Genomic DNA, 6,000 nt, shown 5'->3' with positions numbered 1-6,000 from the left:
CACAGGACACCTCTGCCCACGGCTGCACAGCAGCAAAATGCCCCTATATGCTCCTGCAGCTGTTTCCAAGGTAACGAGCACAGAGCTGTATACAAGGGAAGGAAGCAAATAGCAGCAACATAACCCTGCTATATTGTCACTTTTTGAAGCAGGTCTGACTTGTCTCTTTCCCCTTCCCCTTCTTGCTACCTGCCTCATGACTCAAGCAAGGGTTAGATAACTCACTTCACATTTTATAATCTCATTACCTCAGTCTTTCATAAGGTTCAGTTTTGATTTCTTTATTTTTATAAGTCATCATACTGGGGTTCTAAGGGTGAGAGTCAAATTTTTTGCTTTTACTCAAGATAAACCATCTGGGAGAGGAAGGGCAATTGTATCAAAAACCTAAATTCACACTGAAACTCCATGTTTCCTCCCCCTAAAAGCAGAAAAACATCTCAGGTTAAGCAAAGGGTGTCTGCCCACAACCGTGACCCGCCCATCTTACACAAGTCTCATCCATCTAGCTAACACTGTGTTTCACCAGTTTGGATAAAAGTATCTCCACTTCTCAGTCTGCAGATACAGTTTATCCTTTCTAGACACACAGTTTCCACATCCACTCAGATGTGCCAAAAACAGAGACTTTCCCACCTGCCCACGTACATTCTTGCTACCGAAGCAGAAATTAGCCTATACTGCTTCTGCTACTGAAAACCTTGGAGCAGCAAGAATGCAATTCAAATCCTGCAGTCCTCACAAAAAGGACAGCAACAGGATGGGTGGAAACTGGGATGGAAAAGGTTCTGGCTTGGCCAGCTAGTTCTCATCATTGCCTCAAAAGAGGATGAGTTATCAGGGAGAGAAATCAGCAGAAGATCTGGCCACAAAGCTCTGCACACACAGTGACAGACAGAAAGCCAGACCATATGCTTTAACCTCTTCTTTCAGGCCTGAGACTACACCACAGTAAGGCAGAGAGGAGCTGATGAACCCCATGATTTTGGAGTAACAGGTCTGTTATTAATGCAGGCTGGAGCAAACACATTTTCCACCAAATATTTCTAAGTCATTGACATCAATTTTTTTTCCTTGCACAAAACACAATAAGCAGTAGAATATCCCATCCCTACAAGTCTTTTAATAGTGGAGAAAACCAACACATTATATAATGAAGCATTCTGCTTAATGGCCACAAGTCACTTCCATCTTCCAGGAGACAGAAATTTTAAGGCAAAACGTGCATGAAGAGACTCGCTGTGCATGGTATTTGAAATGGCAATCATACTTCAGCACAGTTTGCATATACCTTGCATTTCCCTATATGACTTACCATGGCTGACCTTTTCTACGAACTGTGATTAATGAAGCTTTCAATTCATCATCTCTGAATGGCTGCAAATTGCAAGAGGTGCTCATCACTTTTATATTCAGAAACCAAAATATACCACTCTTCTAATTACAATTGTGCTCCTGCTGAACACCAGGACATTTCCTTTGGAAGCTGAAGTACTCAGAGGAAGTGAACAAATTGATGGGCCAGAGTACACATGCCTGGGAGAAAAGCTGCCCAGCTTGGGCATCAAAAACACTCCAAAACTATCACAACTACACAGACATAGAGATGCCAACAAGGCAGACATAACTTGCTCTGAATAAAGAAAAAGAGAAGTCAATATTTCTTCATATACTGGCTGGAGGTTGGTTTGCAAAATCAAAATGTGAACAGTGCAGATGTTTCTTGCGGTGTTGTCACAGAATGGTTTGGGTTGGAAGGAACCTTAAAGATCATCTAATTCCAATCCTCCTGTCACAGACAGGGACACATCATGATGCAAAACCTTCTCTAACATACCTGTTAACAATGCAGTGCTACAAAAACATTACCAAGTACTTCCTCTGCTGCCCCTGCAGAGGTATATGCTATAACACAACCATCAAACCGGATGCCTTGTAGAAAAAGGAAAGAAGTCCTTCCAAGCTCAGCTAATCTTTCTCTACACAGCGTATCAGCTCAAGCCTGCAAGATTTATCCAACCAGATAAGCCATTCTGTGATTAAATGGCACCTTCCTAAGACTGACTACTCTGTGAACCACCCACGGAAATAAATGCAATGTACTCAAAGGGACACACACCAGCCACAGACTCACTGCAGTGCTGGGACTGAAATCAGAGGGAAGGGGGATGAGAAGGAAAGGCATTACACAGAGCCAGACACAAGAGCCAGTACATACACGTATGAAGTCACAGATAAAGTAACCCAGCACAGCTGTAGATCAAAGAGGTCCCTACTGTGAATGTTTAATAAGGCTCCCAAAGTCACCCTGATCCAATGGTGCAAAAGCATCCATGCCAGCTGCAGCAAGGCAGCGTTACAAAGCACTGCACCATAACAGGGCTGAATTCATGCCAACAGGTCTCGGTGTGCTGAGCAGGGGATTGATTCACTCTTCTGCAGGACAAGAGACTGTTAACAGCTCTATCTCAGGTGGATGGAGGCACCAAGGGAAAGCCATGGTCCTAGAGCAATCCAGGAGCAGAAATAGATGGTGCTCTCTAAAAGCAGTGGGAGCCAGGAATCAGCATCAGAAAGGCACAGCAGCTTAATGACTCTGTCCTAACACCTTGCAGGGGATCTAACAGCACAATTTCTCTCTGTGCTTATTAACCAGCAGGTTCAGAGAATTCCACAATTCTTACATTACTCACATGAAATGCTGCAGCAGTGCCACTTCATATATTTGTTAAGTCTGTTTACAGATTAGAACAGTCTAGAGAGGTAGTCTGGGAAGGGGTCCAAAGGAAAAGCCTGCCATTAGCTACTTTGCACAAAAGCAGCAGTTTTATAAAACACGCATTCCTGCTTGTTTCTGCCTATCCCGGATCAACTCCTGCACCTGAGTCTCACGAGAGTACAGGAGAAACGCACTTGATTTCAGAGACAAACTTTCCCCACCACTCTCATCCCTGTTCATCTACAAAGGCAGGAGCCGGAGTGCAACGTTTAAACCTCCCTTACGCTGTGCCACCTTGTGGATGTCTTCTCACTGCTTTTATGAGCCGCAGGTCCAGCATTTATTTAACATCACACTCTTGAACATGTAAACAAAAAAATTCACAGTCACTGTGAGCAACAGTAAGCGGCACAATAGGAATCAGATTACCGTGACACGTTCTCCGTGCAATTTACAAATCCTTTATTCCCCAGGTGGAGTTGGCGCTGGAGAAAATTACCAGCTGAAAACAGCATCACCAGCACCTTCAGAAAGTTGGGGCTCAGGTACTACAAGCCCCTCGAAATAGACAAAAAGGACCGCGCAGCCACCTCGCGCTGAGGTTTGCCCCCATCGTTTTAACAAGAAAAATAAACAAAAGCAGAAACCAAGCAAGCCCAGGGATGGAAAGGAAGATTGGCTGCGGCAAAGTTTATCGGCACGAAGAGCATCCCCCCTCCAGTCCTTTCATCCGCCGAGCTCCATGCCAGCAGAGAATGATCACCCTCCCAGAGGGACACCCATCACCACCACCACCCCAAAGGAAAAGGGGAGGCGGAGGGTAACTGGGTAATTCCGAGCACCTCCAGCTCTCCTTTCCCCCCGCCGCGCTCACCGTCCTCTTGCATCCGCTGCAGGCACAGGGCGAGGCTCTTCCTCCAGCCCGGCATCGCGGCAGCGCTGCCGCCCCCCGGGGCAGCGGCGTGGCTGGAGGGGCCCGGGGGGCCCGGCGGGAGCGGCGGGCGCTACCGAGCGCGGCCGGGCTCCCCGGCGCTTTATGGCCGGGCGGTGCATGCGGCGGCGGGGCCGGGGCCGGGCGGGGAGCGCTGCCCGCCCCCGCCTGCGCACAGCCCCGGGCCGCCCGCCGCGCAGGTGCGCTCCCCCCGCCGCCGAGGGCGGGCAACGGCAAACTCGGGGGAGCGGGGCAGAGAAATCGTGTCAATATGTGGATATTGTATATTTTTCCTCCGAGGGGGCTGCGTAGACAGGATGGGCCCCGCCTACAAACAGGCGCCGGGCTCCGACCCACACCGGCCCCCTGCGGGTCCCAAATCTCCGGCGACGTTGGACAGATACATGCCCATGGAGGATATGGAGAGTGCACTGCTCCCATTCACATTTCGTTACAGCTCCAGCCTGGCGCCTCTTCCCCTCACCGAGCGGCAGCTGCCTGGCAGCCCCGCACAGGTGCGCGCATTGACGCCTGTGTTCAGCCTGAAGTTGGCTTCTCTGGTAAATAAAGTTGCACAGCAGCCAGGCTGATCTATTTCATTTTCTTTGCGACCACTTTCAAGGAGCTGAAGTGTATGGGGAAAACTTACAAGCATCTTTTCAATTACTTAATAGTCCAGAGGTTTCAGCACTTTTACATGGACACAAAGGAGATACTTTATTGGATATGCCAGGGCATTCCTGTTTTTAATTTCCTGGGGGCAACGTATCTCTGCAATCACTAGCAGCTTTTTTTTGTTCTTCATGAGGTCTTTTATTAGCTATCTGGTAGGTCTCATTCTGCATCTCTGCCTCCCTTTGTGAGAGTTATTACATTATGTGCAACATCTGCTATAATCTAAAATATTAGGGACCAAGCTCTCCTTGTGATAGCATGAGCTAATGCCAGTTTCAGAGGCTGGTGTGTCACAGCACTCAGGTGGAACAGGGCAGCTATTGTAGCAAGAGAATGCATCCACATGGACCTTGGCTTTTCAGTTCAGCCTTTCTGTCCCTACCTGCATGAAAAGCAGCTGTTGTAGGACAGCCTAGCACCCTGCCGAGGGGCAGCAGCTTCATCCTCTGTGCTCTGCTCACATCTGAGAAGCATTTGCCATTTAGGGAGCTGCCAGCCAAGCGTGGCATGGCACATGCCAAGATGGGCAGCAGGAGTCTGGAAACTTTTTCAGTGCCTGGTGGAAATGGAAGTGGCTCAACACAAGGGTACTTGGGAATCTTCTTGAAACAACCTCCTAAAGCTCTGAGCACACCAAGGGAGAAAATCTGTTTCTGTAGGAAGGGGCAAAAGCAGAAATACATAACTTTAGGGCAGTCTGGGGGATGAGAATCTTAACTGAGGTACTTGAGTTAAAGGCCTATGGTTAAATTAGCTTCTCCCCATGCCCCCAAGTTCTTGAAGAGCAATGTGGAAGCTGGGCTGCAGAGGGTCTTCTGAAGTTACTATTGAAGCATGCTTTTGCAGGGAGTTAAGCTGGGAAACTCAGGAGAGCAGACAGCCCTCTTCACTTGAGCATAAGAGTTTGCAGCACTGCAGAGGCAGACAGCAGCATGCAGTGCCCTAGGACTGCAGGGGAGGTTCCTACCACAGCAGAGAGCAGCACTGTACAGCTGATTCCCTTCCATATTTCTAACCAGAGTTACCCATCAGTTTAAAGGACAGTGATGGGAGTGATGGCACCTGAAGGCTTATTCCAGCCAGCTGGAGCAATCACTTCTAAGAGAGATTTCCTGAGGACTGTTGGCAGCAGGAGCACAGATATAGCTCAGACCTGCTATACCCCACTAGCAGCACAGAAAAATTCACTGACATAAAAATATATTTTTGCCCACATTTACCTTCAAACTAGAAACATAAGAAGGGATTGACTCCTCACCCAGCTAAACTTCCTAAAGAGCTCCTTTCCTTGTGCTAAATACAGCACATTTGCACAGCTTGTTCCCTGGAGGAAAAAAACACCCCCTCCACCACCACCCCTTCCCTGCAATTCTTCTGTACTTTTGGGACTCACAACAAATCACAACTCCACAGCTGGATTGGATCAGGGCACATCATGCTAATTTATAGAAAGTTTGTGATATGCCCCAAATATTCTGATAGCACAACTCAGAAGCTTTTTTGAGAAGGACTAATCTGAGCCAGGATGAATCCTGGGGAAAGGAAATGCTGCTTCTTCAATAGTTAAAATGCAGCACACAGAGGCAAGTGCTGCTGAGTTATATGACTAACTCAACCACCCACACAGGCAAATCACCTGCATTTCTGTGCCTTGATTTCCTCAGCTGTATTTTAT

Source organism: Ammospiza nelsoni, chromosome 11, assembly GCF_027579445.1.
Source record: "Ammospiza nelsoni isolate bAmmNel1 chromosome 11, bAmmNel1.pri, whole genome shotgun sequence".
NCBI lineage: Eukaryota > Metazoa > Chordata > Aves > Passeriformes > Passerellidae > Ammospiza > Ammospiza nelsoni.
This window is presented reverse-complemented; position numbering follows the sequence as displayed.